This window comes from Anabrus simplex, chromosome 2 (assembly GCF_040414725.1).
Source record: "Anabrus simplex isolate iqAnaSimp1 chromosome 2, ASM4041472v1, whole genome shotgun sequence".
NCBI classification, from domain to species: Eukaryota; Metazoa; Arthropoda; class Insecta; order Orthoptera; family Tettigoniidae; genus Anabrus; species Anabrus simplex.
Genome location: NC_090266.1, coordinates 621,455,059 through 621,476,442, shown reverse-complemented (window position 1 = coordinate 621,476,442; position 21,384 = coordinate 621,455,059).

The following is a 21,384-nucleotide window of genomic DNA, read 5'->3' as shown; positions in this document are numbered from 1 at the left end:
CGGTCCGGAACATTATTATTATTATTATTATTATTATTATTATTATTATTATTATTATTATTATTATGTGCTGCTGGAATGGCCGATGACAGGGAAAACCGGAGTATCCGGAGAAAAACCTGTCCCGCCTCCGTTTTGTCCAGCACGAATGTCACATGGAGTGACCGGGATTTGAACCACGGAACCCAGCTGTGAGAGGCCAGCGTGCTGTCGCCTGAGCAACGGAGGATCCTTATAAGTACATTAATAACAGTAAAATCAATTGGTCTCTCCTCCTTCTACACCCCACCGCCGTTAAGTTTATTTACCGCCACCCCCCACCCCAAAAAATTAAAAGAAGGCTTGTTTCTTTATGTTTAAGGGAGATTCCAAACACCAATGTTCACGTCTATTACCTTCAGTTTTGAGATATAAGTATCCCCATAAAAATAATTTACTTTTTTCACTTCATTTCACACTACTACTCCCCCCCCCCCAAGTGAATTTTCCCGCAAAAAGTACTTGTTTCTTTAATAGTACAGGATCTTCTAAATACCAATTATCACGACTCTAACTTCTTCAGTTTTTTATTTATGTGTCCTCATGAAAGGAATTCAACTCCTTTACACTCCCGCCCTCCAAGATGGTTTCCCCACCAAAACACGTTTTTCTTTGTTTTTAAAATAGATCCAAATACGAATTTTCACGTCTGTAACAACTTTAGTTATTATTAGATGTATGTATTCTCATACAATTAACTCAATTAATTTTTCAATTCTTTCACCCCCCCCCCCCCCCCTTCATTGGATTTTCCGAGAATACGTGTTTCTTTACTTTTAAAGCAGATTGCAAATATCAAATTTCACGTCTGTAACATCTTCATTTTTGAGATATCAGTAGCCTAATTAAAAGAATTCAACACCATTTTCAGTCACTTTTACCTCCCCCCCTCCACCCAAGTGGTATTTCCGAAAACTAAAAATACACGTTTCTTTATGTTTAATAGAGATAAAAAAATACCATTTTTCACTTCTGTAACATGTTAAGTTTTTTTAGATATACTGTAAAAATTCTCATTTTAACATTTCACCACTTTTGAGTTCCCCTTAAGTGGAGTTTCCAAAAACAAATCACCCACGTTTCTTTACATTTACAGGAGATTCCAAACACCCACTTTTTACGTCTGTAATATTTTACGTTTCCAAGATATTCTGTAGATAGTCTTTCAAAAAATTCACCCCAATTTGTCACTCCTGTTTAACCGCCATTAATTGGATTTTCCAAAAACTAAAAAATACGTGTTTCTTTACTTTTAAAGTAGATCCCAATACCAATTTTCAGGTCTGTAATATCTTCAGGTTCTGAAATATAACTAGCCTCATTAAAGGCATTCAACCCATTATTCACCCTTTTACACCCTTCCTCTTGGGATTTTCCGAAAACAAAAGAATACGTGTTTCATTATTTTTAAAGGAGATCCCAAACACCAATTTTCAGGTCTGTAATATCTTCAGGTTCTGAAATATAAGTAGACTCATGAAAGGCATTCTACCCCTTTTTCAACCTTTTCCACCCTTCTTATTAGGATTTTCCGAAAACAAAATATACGTGTTTCTTTATTTTTAAAGGAGATTCTAAATACCAATTTTCACATCTATAACCTTTAAAAGTTTTGAGATATAGATACACACATTTTAAAATATTACCCCCTTTTCACCCCCCCCCTTAATTGGATTTTCCACAAACAAAAAAATAGGTGTTTCTTTATTTTTAAAGGAGATCCCAAACACCAATTTTCAGGTCTGTAATATCTTCAGTTTCTGAAATATATGTAGCCTCATTAAAGGCATTCAACCCCTTTTTCACCCCTTTTCACCCCTCCTATTGCGATTTTTCGAAAACAAAAAATACGTATTTCGTTATTTTTAATGAAGATTCTAAATACCAATTTTTACATCTGCAAACTTTAAAAGTTTGGAGATATAGATTCAATCATTTTAAAAATTCACCCCATTTTCACCCTCCGATTAATTGGATTTTCCAAAAACAAAAAAAATGCGTGTTTCTTTATTTTTAAAAGAGATCAAATGTACCAATTTTCAGGTCTGTAATACCTTCAGTTTCTGAGATATAAGTACCGGTATCCTGATTAAAGGCATTCAACCCCTTTTTCACCCTTTTTCTCCCCTCCTATTGGGATTTTCTGAAAACAAAAAAATACGTATTTCCTTATTTTTAAAGAAGATTCTAAATACCAATTTTTACATTTGTAAACTTTTAAAGTTTTGAAATATAGATTCACTCATTTTAAAATTTCACCCCCCTTTTCACCCCCTTAGCGACGGAATATCCAAAAATCCTCTCTTAGCGAGCACCTACATCTTAATATAAATGTATCCCCAAAATTTCATTTCATTATGTCCAGTAGTTTTGGCTCGGCGATGATGAATCAGTCAGTCAGTCAGTCAGTCAGGACAAGCTATTATATATATATACTAGCAAGATACCCGTGCTTCGCTACGGTAATATACTGAAATTTATAATTGAATGCTTATTGTTTTATATACAACCCGCCGATATTCGTGATCTAACTCGTTTACTGAGAGATTAAGGCAACGTTCCTCCCATTTTTCAATCTTTCTTTCCAGCAATCGATTTTGTATTTCCCGGGCTAGGTCCAGGTATACCACCCGGTCAGTTGTGTTCCTAAATCTTAGCCATGCTTTCCTATAAGCATTTTTAATGTGGATCAATTCCTTGAGGAGATCCGGCGTGGTGTCCTCTTAGGTGCCTTGGCGGTACTGAACCGGCGGCCGGACTGCAATCGTAGTCATTACCGGTCCAGGACCCGTTTCCAGCACGGTCCGCACATGTTGACGACGGTCATTATTATTATTATTATTATTATTATTATTATTATTATTATTATTAGGGTGGTTGAAATTAATTGAATTTAGGTATTATTATTATTATTATTATTATTATTATTATTATTATTATTATTATTATTATTATTATTATTGATGTTCTGGACCCCACAGCAATATGCAAGACTGCTACTTGGCGGTAAAATACATCTGCTGCCATTGTCATTGCTAACAAAGTGACCAGCACCATTGTTGCGCGTAGGCAAGTGTGTGGAATTTCTGGCGATACGAATGACATACCTCCGTGTATTATTGACCTTATTATAGAGGTGAACAATTTGACGGCCAATCTCATTCCTATCGTTTATTTCAAATGTGTTTAAATTTTTATTTATATGCCAGGAGAATCTACTCTAATCTAAGAACGTTCTCCGAAGGAAAATATGGCTGTTGAAAAAGAACCCAGGAAAGATTAAAAATGATCGGTTTATGATCAGAATAAGTACATCGCAAGTCTACAGCCTGTTTCCTATCATTCGACAGGATCAGTGATGGAATGAATAAAGCCCCATCTAGCGGCGACAATAGGAATTGTGCCGGCTGCCGAAGCTCCCTTCTGGGGCAATGATCAATGAGTGACAAATGAAATGAAATATTGGACAGTGTTGCTGGAATGAATGATGACAGGGAAAGCCGGAGTATCCGGAGAAAAACCTGTCCCGCCTCCATTTTGTCCAGCACGAATGTCACATGGAGTGACGGGGATTTGAAACACGGAACCCAGCTGTGAGAGGCCGGCGCGCTGCCGACTGAGCAACGGAGGCTCCTTATAAGTACATTACGAACAGTAAAATCAATTGGTCTCACCTCCTTTTACACCCCACCGCCGTTAAGTTTATTTACCCCCACCCTCCAAAAAATTAAAAGAAGGCGTGTTTATTTATGTTTAAAGGAGATTCCAAATACCAATGTTCACGTTTATTACCTTCAGTTTTGAGATATACGTATCCCCTTAAAAATAATTCACGTTTTTAACTTCCTTCCACACTCCCCCCCCCCCCCTCCCTCACAAAGTGATATTAAAGCAAAAAATACTTGTTCCTTTAATAGTAAAGGATCTTCTAAATACCAATTATCACCACTCTAACCTCTTCAGTTTTTGATTTATGTGTCCTCATGAAAGGAATTCAACTCCTTTTCACTCCCGCCCCCCCCCCCCTTAAGATTGTTTCCTCCCAAAACGCGCTTTTCTTTGTTTTTAAAGGAGATCAAAATACCAATTTTCACGTCTGTAACAACTTTAGTTTTTATTAGATGTATGTATTCTCATACAATTAAGTCAATTAATTTTTTCTATCCTTTAACCCCCCAAATCCCCTTCATTGGATTTTCCGAGAATACGTGTTTGTTTACTTTTAAAGCAGATTCCAAAAATAAAATTTCACGTATGTAACATCTTCATTTTTGAGATATCAGTAGCCTAATTAAAAGAATTCAACACCATTTTCAGTCACTTTTACCCCCCACCCCCAACTACCCAAGTTGTATTTCCGAAAACTAAAAATACACTTTTCTTTACTTTTAATAGGATAAAAAATGACCATTTTTCACTTCTGTACATGTTAAGTTTTTTGAGATATACTGTAGAAATTCTCATTTTAAAATTTCACCCCATTTTAGTTCCCCTTAAGTGGAGTTTCCAAAGACAAATCACCTATGTTTCTTTACACTTACAGGAGATTCCAAATACCCACTATTTACGTCTGTAACATTTTACGCTTCTCAGATATTCTGTAGATATAGTCTTTCAAAAAATTCACCCCAATTTGCCACTCCTGTTTAACCGCCATTAATTGAATTTTCCAAAAACAAAAATATACGTGTTTCTATATTTTTAAAGGAGATCCCATTTACAAATTTTCAGTTCTGTAATATCTTCAGTTTCTGGGATATATGTATCCTCATTAAAGGCATTCAACCCATTATTCACCCTTTTACACCCCTCCTATTGGGATTTTCCGAAAACAAAAAAGTACGTGTTTCTTTATTTTTAAAGGAGATTTCTAAATACCAAATTTTACATCCATAAACTTTAAAAGTTTTGAGATATAGATACGCTCATTTTAAAAATTTATCCCCCTTTTCACCCCCCATTATTTGGATTTTCCAAAAACAAAAAAAAAAATACCTGTTTCTTTATTTTTAAAGTAGATCCCAAATACCAATTTTCAGGTCTCTAATATCTTCAGTTTCTAAGATATAAGTATTCTCTTTAAAGGCATTCAACCCATTTTTCACCCCTTTTCACCCCTCCTATTGGGATTATCCGAAAACAAAAAAATACGTGTTCCTTTATTTTTAATGAAGATTCTAAATACCAATTTTTACATCTCTAAACTTTAAAACTTTTGAGATATAGATGCACTCATTTTAAAAATTCACCCCCCTTTTAACCCTCGCATTAATTGGATTTTCCAAAAATCAAAAAAATATGTGTTTCTTTATTTTTGAAAGCGATCAAAAGTACCAATTTTGAGGTCTGTAATATCTTCAGTTTCTGAGATATATGTATTCTCTTTAAAGGCATTCAACACATTTTTCACCCCTTTTCACCCCTCCTATTGGGATTTTCCGAAAACAAAAAAATACGTGTTCCTTTATTTTTAATGAAGATTCTAAATACTAATTTTTACATCTCTAAACTTTAAAACTTTTGAGATATAGATGCACTCATTTTAAAAATTCACCCCCCCCCCCCTTTTCACCCTCGCATTAATTGGATTTTTCTAAAACAAAAAAATATGTTTTTCTTTATTTTTCACAGCGATCAAAAGTACCAATTTTGAGGTCTGTAATATCTTCAGTCTCTGAGATATAAGTAGCGTATCCGGATTAAAGGCATTCAACCCCTTTTTCACCCTTTTTCACCCCTCCTATTGGGATTGTCTGAAAACAAAAAAATACGTGTTTCCTTATTTTTAAAGAAGATTCTAAATACCAATTTTCACATCTGTAATCTTTTAAAGTTTTGAGATATAGACACACTCATTTTAAAATTTCACCCCCCTTTTCACCCCCTTAGCGACGGAATATCCAAAAATCCTCTCTTAGCGAGCACCTACATCTTAATATGAATATATCCCCAAAATTTCATTTCTTTATGTCCAGTAGTTTTGGCTCGGCGATGATGAATCAGTCAGTCAGTCAGTCAGGACAAGCTACTTTATATATATAGATGTGGCTTTTTGTGCCGGGAGAGTCCGAGTACATGTTTGGTTGGCCTGGTGCAGGTCGTTCTATTTGACACCCATGGACAACCTGCGCGTCTGTGTGTGAGATTATTATGACATATGAGAACGAGATAGGGAGAGGATGAAACACGGAGTCGGCGAATAGCCTACTCCTGTCGAATCTGTTGAATAACATCAAGGTATCTGCTCGCGACTTAACGTCGCCATCTGACGGAAGAAACACCATCAACAGCGCCATATGCCCTCACTCCATGTGAACTCTGCGGATAGGTTTGGAACTGAATCCAGGCTTTTGACACGCAATCTGGAGAGGTGTTTTTTTTTGTTTTTTTTTTTTTACAATTTTTTCATTACGTCGCACCGGCACAGATAGGTCTTAAGGCGACGATGGGATAGGAAAGTGATAGGAGTGGGAAGGAAGCGTCCATGGCCTTAATTAAGATACAGGATTTGCCTGTTGTGAGATGAATTTTATACAACCCCTTTTTCCTACACTGCCGGGCAACATTCTGATAGTGATGTTTTTTCCATGAACTGGGCTCGAACCAGTTAACCACGGTGTCAGACCACAGAGACTTGAGGCCTTAACTGTCATGGCCACCAGGCGGGTAGAGTAGAGGTAACAAACCCTTCTTTACTGAAACTACTTTCAGAAAAGAAAAGGAATTCATAAAATTTTCCTACTTAGGTTTCTCACAGCCAGTGGCAGAAATTGGCATAAGGGGGTGGGGGAGTACCGGGGGGGGGGGGGCGTGATAGCCAAGTAGCGTCGTTACTGGCTTCACACCAAGACGGACACAGCTCGAATGCCGGCCAATGTATGCGGGATTTTTGAAATGAAATGGTTCGGTTCGACGTAAAACTGGTAGTTCGTGGCTTTACTAATATCAACAGTCGCATGAAAGCTACAGGCATTACATCACAAACAACTGAACAGTGGCTCGATATCAGAAATGATAAAGAACTAAAGAGTCACAGTTAACGTTCACCTTCAAATTACTCAGCATGTTGAAACATTTACGCCGTACAGATGGTCGATTAACAAAACTTTCATAGTAACTTACTAGACTTAGTACATTAATCTAGTACAAGAGTCCATCTATATTATATAGGATTATACTGTCAGACATTTCACTATGAGCAGTGGGGAAGTTACAGCAAGGTGATACAGCAATCAGTTCTTGGGCACTATCTTGGCTTCACTGGTTTAAGGATTTACATTCTGTGCTACAGAGTGTATAAAGGAAAAGACCTCGAACCTTTCTACCTGCTATTCTAACTTTTACAATGGATTTCATTATCCCCCAGTGTTAGAGAATGTGTCCAATCATTCACACTACCCAGCTCCAGATGCACTTTTCCACCCCCATTCCTTTCTTTCTCAAGAGACCGTAATGCCCGTTCCTATTATTCGAGTAAAACACCGTTTCGTAAAGTGCGGTGCGCCTCCTCGACTACGAGGCCATGAAACCCCCTGCTCAGACGGGTGCGGAATAATTTTGAAGTGCTCATCATTTTAATATCACTGGTTGAGTTGTAATCTTGATAAGGGTTAAAATTCCCAGAGAAGGAAAGAAAAAGGACAGATTTTAAGTAACAAATGTTTTACTGTTTATTTCCTTAATCTAAATCCCAGGCTTGCCCTCGCGCAAGGTTTCGTCCATGAATAAACAAAACTGCTGGAAAGTTAGAGCATGTCGACCCCTCTATGGGCTACCAGGCCTACTTCATTTTCTGCGCAACCTTTTGGATCACCCTAGATATTAACATGCAATCTGTAAGTGTAGGATAATCGCTGGCTGATACAGCTATACAGTAAACACCCTCCGCATGATAACGTGTGTTGTGTCTCTAGCAATGTACAGTAATTGCTAACTGTATTTATTTGGGCCTGGGTTACGCGTAGGCGCATCATTACTTCAAATAGAGTGTTTGAAACTTGATGATATACGTGACTCGGAAACTTGCAATCATATGTCGCGAGAATTTTCGGTCTCGTAAGTTACTATTCACAAGGTATAAATACTATAACATAACAATCCGGCAGAAGAGGACAGCTTAGACCAAAAGCCAATTATATATACATACTAGCGGATGTACCCGTGCTTCGCTACGGAATTCTACATTGTATACAGAATTGTAGGTTACGTAGAGAACACGTTGTGAGCAAGACTGTATTAAATTGCATAGCTCTTAACGTTACCCTGGAAACGCGACGGAGAAATCACCAAATGTCTTCTCTCATATGAAGACTGCGTTAGGGAATTTTCATTGTAATGGTAGGCCCTCTTGCCTGCCATCAGTCACAATCAGGTTGGGGAATTTCATTATAATGGCAGACATTCATTCTCCACCTGCCTTTTTAAATCCTCAGAAAGACTGTTTTCCCAACTGAAATGAGCATAGGTCATTACTCGTTACAATGACGTCAGTAGGAATGGCGCGAGTGAAAGCAATTATTTCACATGAAATACTTGATCAAATGAAAAACCACACGTTTTCTCACTTTTAACGAACAGTACTACGCTGCCGATCTAACAGTCCAAAGTTCCAGAGCTGGAATGACCAGGCCGCAGACAGCCGTGATCCGTGAACTCTCTTAGTCTTTTTTTGGGGGGGGGGTTTCGAATAGTGGTGAGTCCCAGGACAAAAACTATGCCCTTTTACTAATCTGTTTCCTAGGAGTACCCCATGAGTCGGAAAATCTCAATTCACTACATTGGCGGCGAAAAAATCTGACTTGGAAGCAATTTTTTCCTCCAACCCAGAGGAGAAACCCCCTCCTCACTGCTGATTTTGAATAAAATGAATGTAGAATTTAATAAAAGTGAAGAGGAAGCAGCTCTTTTAAAGAAACGGCTCTTTTTTGAGGGTTGAATTTTGAGTTATTTAGTGAATTCTGGTGCTATAATTTGGAATATGCCTAAATTGTAATTCTAGACCAGGTCATACTACTACTACTACTACTACTACTACTACTACTACTACTACTACTACTACTACTAAGTGAGCCCTCTGCCGTAAGAGTGCACACTGCTCATTCAAAACAGCGCGTCAGAGTAGGGATCGAATAGCTGGAATACTATGATGAACTAGTGAGTTACATACCAGCAGTACGGTATCAGAAAATGTATGAACCAGAGGAATGCCATGCTAAAGAAGAAAGTTTTCTACCTCCCCAGCTATTTCTCGCCAATATTCAGTCAGGCTGTTATACTCGGTATGCAGCAGTAAACCCATCCATCAGAGCTGAGCGGCAACATAAGAGACAAAGAACATTACCACAAACAGTGGTCAATATAATGTTATTGTTGATCAATGTTATGCGCTTTCTGTATTGTAGGCCTTCACATTTCGTTTTCTTCCGACTCGGAAATACCACTCTTACCATAGTCGGTACGGTAACATTGAATAAAACATTAAGTGGTCGGAAATTGTATTCTCTATAACTTTCGTTATGTAGTACTTTTCGATAGGAACAACAACACAGGCATTTAAAAATTACATTTTAGGCGCCTTCTCCTAAACTACAATTTCATAAGGGCGAATAAAATTGTTTATAACTTAGACTATAGTTTGTTTTTCCCCGACTCTATATACCGACTTTCATTAAATTCTGTTAAAGAATTTTTTCGTGGCTCGGCGTTGATATGGACTTTGCAACAAAAATACAAATTCATGAATGTCTTATCAAAGCCGGCACGGTAACATTGTACGACATAAATGACCGGAAATGTAATTCTATATAACTTTAGTTATGTAGTATTTATCGATAGGACCACTGATAATATAAATATTTGAGAATTCAATTTCAGGCCTTCCCGTAAACTACCATTTCACTCAGCGTGAGTAAAATTATTTATAGCCTAGATTGTAGTGGCTCATCCCGCGACTTCACATACCGATTTTCATTAAATTCTCTTCAGCCGTTTTCTCGTGATACGTGTAGACAGACAGACAGACAGACAGACAGACATTACGGAAAAGTAAAAAGTGCATTTCCTTGTTGCTAGGGACATGACCGATAGAGAAATACCATTCTTTTCAAATTCTGAGCAATGTACAGACAAAACTCTTATTTTATACATATATAGATTACCCTCACTTTAACTTCTTACGAGCGATAATATTACTTAATTATGTTCCCTTTCTCCGACATGGGGAAGAAATTTGGAACATTATGAACCAGAGGGGCTGGTTTATAGGGGCTGCCAAGCCTAGGCGGTAAAGGAGTATTTCTTTCACCCGGAAGGATATGGATTCATTTCTACATCAGGAAGTCGAAGAATTTAGAAATGCAACAACTATTTCTCGTCCTGGGATTCACTCAGCCATGCACAATTATACAATGGATGTCGAAATTTACGCCAATCAAACGTCTAACCTCATGCCAATCAAAGCTTAATATTCTTCTAATGGGTACAACTTTCACGCCTCTGTAATTCGTATTGCACGTAAAAGTAAGAGGTCCTGTGGCTACTATTACGATATCGATCGATACTCGCCTAATTTATTTATTATTTATTTATTTTATGCCTGTGTATGTGGCGAAGTTAGGGCTCACGGCCCTCTAAAATTCGATCTTTAGCTATGGATACTTGTTTATATGAAACACGTCAGCTAACGTGCACCTATTAGGGGTATTGATGATGCTTGCTTGTTGTTTTAAGGGGTCTAACATCGAAGGTCATCGGCCCACTATTAGGGGTATTAGTGTTGAGTGTGTTCCTGTAATCATTCGGCCCAAGTATTAAGAAGTTGACACGGAACGTGAAATAGAACGCTACCTCAAAATTTTCTGCACTGGTTATTCAGACAGTTTGTAAAAACCACTTTCAAGACACTTGCCTCCGGGGTGGATAGCTCAGGCAGTAAGAAGAGCGCTAGCCTTCTGAGCTCAAGATGGCGGGTTCGATCCGGGTGAATCCAGTGGTTTTTGAAGGTGCTCAAATACGTCAGCCTAGTGTCGGTAGATTTACTGGTACGTTAAAGAACACCTGCGGGACAAAATTTCGGCACCTTGGCGCCTCCGAAAACCGTGAAAGTAGATACTGGGACGAAAAACTACTAACATTATTAAGACACTTGCCGAATGCTGCCAGGGTCGAAACTAGTTATCTCAAATTCACCCAAAAAATAAGCCTATTTTGATAAAAATTAGAAGAAAGTGGTGATTTGGAGAAGGAACAGGGAGACAATCAACAATGTTATCAGATGTAAATATCTGTGTTTCCAATGAACTTCGCGTATGTACTACATTCATTATTGTACACTGAGACAAGTTTTAAGGACTCGGTTATAGTACACCAATAAGGCATTTTCAGCCAAAATATAAGTGAGATACAAAAGGTAATTTATTTTCCCTTTCCTTGTCATGAGATTAAACTTAATCTAGGGTATGAATGAATATGGAACAAAACCAGCAAGTACTGAATTAGGCAGGAAAAACAGAAGTTCCCATAAAAAGAAGTCCCGCCCAGTGCATGGAATTATAAAACACACAATTTAAGTTCGGTAAATGTCTTTAATAAATTCCTGAAAATAACGAAATAAAACGTGTGTGGGACACGATTCCGGCAAGTGTCGACAATAAAAGGTGAGAACACCTCTTGGGGAGATAAGAACCACAGGAATTCTTCCCATACAGTAATCCCAGCATACATTCTTCAGTAAGGAGCCCAGGTGTACCGTAACGTGTCTTCCATGGATTACACGTCACGCTAGATTTCGGCCAGCAACAGTGATGTTCCACCAAGGCAGCTGACAAGTTTCCTCAGCTTTCCACGTTATATTTTCACGTTTCCACGCGAATGAAATATATATATATATACACACAGTTATTTGCGGAAAGAGAAAACTGTACAGATTTCGTACTCATTTATATACTTGACAGGAATAAAACGGGGTAGCATTTATTTTTCTATGAAAACAAAAGATGAGTATATTTAAGATAACGATCACATGTGCAGTTACTTGAAATGTGAATGCACGCCCATCGATCTCGCTGCTGGTTCATCAGGAACATAGTCTTAGAAGTATTACAAAGAAAACCTGAAGCAGAACATAGCCCATTAGTTCCTTGGTATGCCAAGAAAACAGTACCACAGCCAGAAGGCCTGCAGATACTTAAGTTCCTCATGGTCAGCGTAACGACATCCTCACCTATATCGCTAGCTTTCTTCACGGGTTCCACTGTCTCTTGTATCGGACAGTTTCTCATTTGGTATCACAACGCTAAGTGAACACCGTTCCAGCCCAGAATACAAATCCGTGGACTAGCAGGGAATCGAACCCGAGGCCCATAGGTGAAAGGCAGGGTAAAAGGCAGACATGCTACTCTATAATCATGGGGCTGGGAATAAGCGAGTATATTTACCTTTAACACATGAGTTTCATTACAGCCATAGACATATTGTAGGCAACTGTGCATTCTGTGATTACGGAATACCTTGTATGCCAATCTGATTACTAAACTGCTTATCGTATTACATCGGATTCATGTTTAATAATAATAATAATAATAATAATAATAATAATAATAATAATAATAATGGCTTTACGTCCCACGAACTATTTTTACGGTTTAGGGAGACACCGGGAATTTAGTACCGCAGGAGTTCTTTACGTGCCAGCAAATCTATCAACACAGGGCTGATGTATTTGAACATCTTCAAATACCACCGGACTAAGCCAGGATTGAACGTGCCAAGTTGTGGTCAGAAGGCCAGCGCCTCAACCATGAGCCACTCAGCCACGCGGATTCATGTTTTGGAACATACATCTATATTCAGGTACAGCATATCGTCTATGTGTCACGAAGTGTATTACGGGGAGAACATTTCGTACTGGTTATCGTATTCTACCCCAGCGAAGAGAGGCTGCCTAACCATGACAGTGAAGGCGCGTTCTGATCACTCAGAAGGACGTAGGTTCGATTCCCCGCAAGGAAGTCAAAAATTGTAGAAACGAGATTTATACTTTTGGAGAGACACATGGCCCTGAGGTTCACTCAACCTACACCATAAGTGAGTAGAGTATCCGGTTAATTCCTGCACTCTATCCCACTTTGTGCCGAGGTAAGAATCTTCATAGCCTCTACTGAGACGGCGTCGCTGTTTTTCCTTCTTACCTAAATGAATGGAAACAAAATCAAATTGTACACAAGACGACGATTCGGTAAAATTTGACCAAAAGACCAAAACAAGTGGCACGTTGATAATAATAATAATACTTTCGTGTGGCTATTTCTAGCCGAGTGCAGCCCTTGTAAGGCAGACCCTCCGATGAGGGTGGGCGGCATCTGCCATGTGTAGGTAACTGCGTGTTATTGTGGTAGAGGATAGTGTTTTGTGTGGTGTGTGAGTTGCAGGGATGTTGGGGACAGCACAAACACCCAGCCCCCGAGCCACTGGAATTAACCAATGAAGGTTACAATCCCCGACTCGGCCGGGAATCGAACCCCGACTCTCTGAACCGAAGGCCAGTATGCTGACTACTCAGCCAACGAGTCGGACGTTACGTTGATTAAACATATTGAGTAGTAGTAGTAGTAGTAGTAGTAGTAGTAAACCGTTATATGGACAAGCAGGTTAATACAGGATAGGGTGACGTGGAAGTTAGCATGAAAACAGTCTATTGACAGATTAATTAATTTCGTGTGGCTATGTCTAGCCGAGTGCAGCCCTTGTAAGGCAGACCCTCCGATGAGGGTGGACGGCATCTACCATTTGTAGGTAACTGCGTGTTATTGTTATTGACAGATGATTTAAATAATAATGTATTATTGTATACCAGTAGTGATAAAATGAGAGGGAAAGAATGACCAACATCTGTAATCTTTTTCCTGGCTTAGCATGTTTCATTAGTATTGTTCTTCTGATTCTACTCCTGTTTACCACATCGCAGTGGGGTCGCGGGCACGATTTGTCGCACATGAGGGCCTGACCCAGTTTTACCCCGTGTTTCAGTGGTGGTTGATAAGAGTGGGGGGGGGGGGGGTGAAGAGGTGTGTATGAAGACTAACACTAACATCCAGTCCAGGAGCCAGAGGAATTCACCAAACGTGGCTAAAATCCCCAACCAGCCTGGGAATCGAACCCAGTATCTTCTGAATCTAAGGCCTCAATGCTGACGATTCAGCCAAGGAACTGAACAGAATGTTAATGGTTCATTAGCACTGGTAGTATCATTTTGCTTTCCAATAACAAATAACCTATTCATTGACTGAATGGTCAGCGTTGAGGCCTTCGGTTCTGAGGGTCCCGCGTTGTATTCCCGGCCGGATTGGGGATTTTGATCGCATCTAATTAATTCTTCTGGCTCGGGGACTGGGTGTTTATGTCTGTCCCAACACTTTTCTCTTTATATTCAGACAACACTCCAACCCTACCAACCACCACAGAAACACGAAATAGTAATTACCGGTATATCCCTCCACACAGGGTTAGCGTCAGGAAGGCCATTCGGCCGTAAAACAGGGCCAAATCCACATGTACGATACAGTTCGCACCCGCGACCACACAGGTGTGGGAAAAGCGGTAGAAGAAGTGTTCTTTTAGAATACAACCAACCTCCAGGTTACGAAATGACCGACAGTATTGATCAGTTCATTACAGCATGCTCTGAAATTCTGCCAAAAATGGTCATAGTCTTAATGATTTCCGAAACTTTTCATGAAGAAATAACAAGCTGCTCTCTCAATACTACATGGCGGTTGCCGATACAATCCATCAAGGGCCATGAATTTTAACCTTCCACGAAATGAATAGAGCAATTCAGACTAGCGAGTTCAGTTTGCCGTTTCGTAGCCTCACTACTTGCAATGAAGTACAACAGAGACATGTCATTCTTTTCCTGATACAAGAAATAAATCGCGTGAGATGCAGAAAAGAAACCAACGGTATATCATAGTCATTGATGTGACGAATGAGAACAAACCATCCTACCGCCCGCTTGCTTTGAACTCTGATTTTTCAGGATACATCACACAATCGATGGCAAGGCGGACGGTTGTTACTTGGCAACACAGCATTTAACTTTCAACTGCTTTCTTTCCCTCTGAAGAGCCTCTCCAGCTCCCCTCTCCTCATCACCGCCCTTCCCCCACCCTGCCAACCAACAACTTCCTTGAAAACAAGTCTCCCTGGTTACCGTCGTCAGGTTTGAGCAGCTGGATAATGTAAAACATTTAAACGAAGCCAATTCTGCCAATTACAGGTCGGACCTACTACTTGTTTTCTACTGAATGCAAGGTTTACGTACTCGCTAATTCCTCACGAGCATTAATCAGAAACAAAAACTAAATCGGAATTTAGCTATGACTAACTGAGCTTTAGACGGTATGATTTCCTCAGCCAGCTTGAGATTCCACAGTTCGATAAAACGGAGAAACACTTATTATTTTTTAACAATTGTAATAGACGAGTTAAGAGCTTCCATTTAAAAAAGCATTTTAAAAACTTCGAAATCATTAAAACGAAAGATCAGTGCATAAATATGGGCAATTTCTCATTCTTCCCTCAATGTAGGTAAAACTTTTTACTAACAAAGCACATGCACTGTTTTTTAGGAGTAAAAATGAACGCTGAGGGCACTTATTAGAGTTTTTTGTTATATCTAAGCCTTTTTTTTCAGTTTGGACTCAATTTATAACTGTTAGGTTCTTCAGTCTGCGAAACTAATTTTTGAAGAAATACATTTACGAACTACCTGAAAAAGAAAACATATGGTAACAGAATTAAGCTGCTTCTTTTCAGGTATAATTAATCCTGCTAACATGTTTATAAATTTCGGCAGACTGAAGAACCTAACAGTTTCTCAAGAAACTACAAAGAAATAGGTACATCAGGATCATGTAGTTGACTGATGTGTCCCCAACTAAATTTTAACATATTATATTTATTTGCAGTTAATATTTATCAACAAAAATAACACGCCGAGAGTGAAAATAGTTTAGATAAGAACTAAAAATTATAAACATCTTATGAATTCCCTCTAAAAATAGCTCTTTTGGAAAACTTCATTGTAAATGCTCTAAAACTGTATATTTCATCACCTTTCAAACTCATCTAATCCCATGCTATTCGGTCTTTCATAAGTTAGAGGACATTATTTTATTACATTTATGAAAAAACTTTATTCTGAGGAGTATTTAATATCTGAACGATTGGCAGTTCAATCACACGGGGAGGATGATATATATGGTAGCCTTTAGCCGTCCGTGCCGGTGTTTATGAGTAGTAAAGTAGTCACTTCTATTCTTCTAATAGCCAACACCATGCGGTCAGCTACGAAAGTACTGAACAATCCCACAGTAACTTGATGTGAAAAACAATCGCGGGGATCTGTTATTTCAATACTGTTATGGGACATACATATGTAACAAACTCAGATAGGTTAATTAGGAAAATAATGGACTCAGCCATAGAGGGTAAGAGAAACAGAGCGAGATCCAGGTAACAATGGTTAGACTCAGTTCTTTATGATTACAAGGTAAAACGTGTAGGATTAGACGTTGTTTCTTTCTTTTTTTTTTTTTTTTTTTTTTTGCTAGTTGCTTTACGTCGCACCGACACAGATAGGTCTTATGGCGACGACGGGACAGGAAATGGCTAGGAGTGGGAAGGAAGTGGACGTGGCCGTAATTAAGGTACAGCCCCAGCATTTGCTGGTGTGAAAATGGGAAACCACGGAAAACCATTTTCAGGGCTGCCGACAGTGGGGTTCGAACCTACTATCTCCCGAATACTGGATACTGGCCGCACTTAAGCGACAGGATTAGACGTGACCACGTTGCTAGTTGCAAACAGAAAATTGTTGAGGAGCTTAGTTCCGAAGGTCACAGTCTATGAATATGCATTATTTACGTCAACTAAACCTTAGAGTTTATTTTACGATATACACATATTTATATATCGATGCGTTAAGTTGGAGAAATTAGAAACGAGTATTAAGAAACGGTAAAATAAAAGGTGTAAAATATGTTGTGCGTGTCATAGAGCAACAAAGTTGCGATCTACCACTGCCAAGTTCGGGTCCCGTAATGACCTGTCCAGAGACAGTGGTGAAGACTGCTCTGCTGTGTCCTGTTCAGCGTGTAAACTTCTCAATCCTATAAGTACCTCTATACCAAGGAAATCGAAAATAGTTCCGTTATTATTCATCGTACGATCAATTTTTAATGCACGAAAATTTGAAGATTTTATTTTCTGCTATTTTTGTTATGCAGACTTTGTCGATAGGACCAATATTAACGGAGATATTTGAGAATTCATTTTTTAGACCTTCTTCAAAATTACTATTTCACCCAGCGAGAATAAGTTTATATTTACAGACTAGATCGTAGTGCCCCCTCCCTGGCCTTACATACCGATTCTATTTAGCTGTTTTCTCGTTATACGCATGCATAAATACATAAATACTGTACATACATGCATACACATATTGTGTTACATATATGACAACGAGCGAATTCGCCATGCGGTTAGGGGCGCGCAGATGTGAGCTTGTATTCGGGAGATAGTGGGTTCGAACCCCACTGTCGGCAGCCTTGAAGATGGTTTTCCGTGGTTTCCCATTTTCACATCAGGCAAATGCTGGGACTTCACCTTAATTAAAGCTATGGCCGATTCCTTCCCAACCCTAGCCTTTTCCTGTCCCATCGTCGCTATAAAATCTATCTGTGTCAGTGCGACGTATATAAATATGACAGAAAAAAATCAATATTGGACTTTTCTTAATCTGGATATGACTGACACAAAATACCTTATTCTTTTAATTCTGACCTAAATTCAGACAACTCTCTTGTTTTGTTTGTATAGATTCATTTTTTGTGAAGGAAGTTGGAATGAGTGCTGCCTTTACATTTCTACAATTAGCTATACAGCTGAACTAGGAAAATATGTGCGACGAATTTCATGACACCCTGTACAGGATATTGTGAGAGGGAGAAATACAGCCATAAATACATCAGCGCTAAACAATAATTCATTACAGAGCTGTCCAAAATAGGCTGGGAGGCATTACGAACATATAAACATAAACAAGTATTCTGAAGAAATTTCTGTAACGTATTCCTTATGTTCTACGACAGCATACTGGCTGTACAGTACCAGACCAACCGAAATCTCACATTTAGATTGAAAATAGATCAACGCTTCCACAACTACAAACAACATGCTGCACAATGGACGAGAATATAAATCTAGGATAAAACGTTCACGAGCTTAAGAATAATTGTTCGAAATGAGAAGTAGGAGATACCAGTCTGTGTCTCCAGTGCATGGCGAAAATCGTAATTGCAGAAGGTAATCAAAGATACGCCAGACGTAGTGTAGTGAGTAAAGTCTAACAGTGCTTTGTGTATAATACAGGCAAAATATTTACCATTCAACATCATCTTCAAAATATCTGTCTTCACCTTATATATTGTAAACTGTATTTATTTACACAGTTAGGGCAGTTTTAAAGAAAATTTATTCCAGTGTATAACAGCATTTTTTTGTTTACATCTTTAGTATTTGTGATCGTTGTTGTCCAATGCATAAATGCTGATAAGCATGTAAAAGTGAATTAAATTTAGATGGAGTACCTACACTTATTATAGCAAACATGTCAAAGCAATTCCTATTGTCAGCAGCTACATCCGGACAAAGACCCCTCGATATTCTGAAAATTACTCTCAATGATCCGGTTAGAAATAGATTTTTGGACAATGTAGTTTTACACTGTATATGGTGTGAATATCAAGAATTCATTTAATAATTCAATAAAATGAAGAAAAAAAATTCTGCAGCAGGTACGTCCGTCTTAATCCATATTTTAATACTTTTGAGGTGCTATGCATTTGTTAATATTTTATTTATATTACTGACATTTGTTTTACTTCGCACTGACGCAGATAGGTATTATGGCGACGATGGGATAGGAAAGACCTAGGAGTTGGAACAAAGCAGTTGTGGCATTAATTAAGGTCTGGTGTAAAAATGGGAAACAACGGAAAACCACCTCCGGGCTACCGACAGTGGAGTTCGAACCCATTATCTTCCGATTGTAAGCTCACATTTTACTGCACCCAGGCTAGTCTGAATAGGTCAGACGGTAGAGCGCTGGCCTTCTGAGCTCAAGTTGAAAGGTAAGGTCCCGGTCAATCCGGTGGTATGTGAAGGTGTTCAGATATGTCAGCCTTGCGTTCGTGGATTTACCTCCTCATAAAGGAACTCCTCCGGGAAAAAATTTCCGGCACCTCGACGTCTCCTAAAACAGTAAAAGCAGTTAGTGGGACGAAACGTCAATACCATTATTATTAGTACTTTTGAATGAAATGGAAACATGGGCCCTGAAAAAGAACACAATGAAAAAATTAGAAGCATTAGCACTGTGGACGCACAGGAGGATTGTGCAGGTGAGCAGAATGGCACGGGTCACAAATGAAGAGGTTACCAGAATGGGAAAGAGAAAGGAATTTCTGAATGCAATGAACATTAAGAAACTGCAATATCTGGGTCACTTGATGCGAGGCGAGAAGTAAAGGTGCACATCCTGGTTGGACAATTTGGAAACTTTATATAACTGTACCTTGCAACACCAGTATTTTTTCAGGGCTATGAAAACATACGTCCAGAGAGAATTGATGATTTCCAATCTTCTAAGAGGAGATGGCATATGAATAAGATGAAGAATTGATAAACACGAGGCTGACGTATTTGAGCATCTTCAAATACCACCGGACTGAGCCAGGATCGAACCTGCCAAGTTGGGAGTCAAAAGGCCAGCGCCTCAATCGTCTGAGCCACTCAGCCTGGCTAGAGAGAGCGAGAGGGAGAAAAATTTCGGAGGGTTGCCTAACGGAGAATTTGGACAATTCACTTTACAATACTTCAGTTGGTAAATTGTACTCTATGTCATTTCGTTATTTGTACGTTTTGGGCTGTATTCTGCCTCATGATTCGAACATATTTTGAGTCTGTGCATAAAAAAACCAAAATGTTTGTCTCCTTATGCTTCTCAAAACAACATACAATAATTACATAAGTTTGATTTAGGAAATGTGGGTTTCTTTGTTCTCTGTTATGTTGAGGTGCCTGCCAATGAATTTGTTGAAACGGTTAGCAACCCATGCATTTTATCATTGTTGACATGAGACCACGAGACATGGTAAAAGTGGTTGAATGTTCTCATGGATTTTTAGTATCAGAAACAGCTATTGTAGGCGGATGAATATATCTCATTGAAAACACCTTCATTTGAACTATTTTCAGATGTTTTTTACAATTTGCTTAACGTCGCACCGATACAAGCAGGTCTTAAGGCGACGATGGGATAGGAAAGGGCTAGGAGTGGGAAGGAAGCAACCATGGCCTTAGTTAAGAAACCACCCCGGAATTCGCCTGGAGTGAAAATGAGGGGAAACCACGGAAACCCCTCTTCAGGGCTGCCGACAGTGGGGCTCGAACCCACTAACCCCAAATGAAAGTAAACAGCTACGTGCCGAACCGCGTAGCCAACTCACTCAGTAATGTGAATATGTGATAATATCTAAAAGGTCCGCATGGTATAGGAAAAAATAACGTCCAACAATCACAGGCGGTGATAAAAGAGACCAGGGCCATTAATATCAGCATACGAACCAACCCTCTACCTGTAATTTGAACATCATCCAGGGTCAACCAAGGGAAAGTGCAGTAACGAAGTTTCGCAACCATAGTTTTTATCAGGTGGGAGTCTCCGTGGTCGTTTTCCTCGGTCTCGGTTCGTTTTCTTTACTTTTCAAGGGCGATGTGAATAATGGGGTATTGTAATCGTTAAGAAATTCGACATTCTGTTTTTGAAAGATTTTATGACCAAAGGACACCGGAAAAATGTGGGTTTCGTGTTAAGACGGTGGGAGTTCCATTCGGGATATCTGAGCCGCAGATCCCATCCAAAATGACACTACGTTACTTGCCTCATTTGAATCTAAATGAAAATGCGAGTTAGAGAGTTGGTGCTAATCCTCATTTTAATTGTCCTGGTCCCCTTAATCACGGTAGGTTGGACAGCATTTTTCGTACACTCTGTATTAGTTGAAGTATATACAAGCAACTAAACTGAGTGATTTTCCCACACAACTGCATGTCAACGGAGTGGAAGAATCATTCCGGGAACACTCAATAGCCAAGCAACTAATAGTCGTATTTCACTGTTTTTGATTTATCCTTTAATGATCCGGAACACTAAACATACTAGTACTTACGGTATGTGCCATGCTGGACGAGACAAACTGGAATGCTTGACATTTAGCGAGCTAG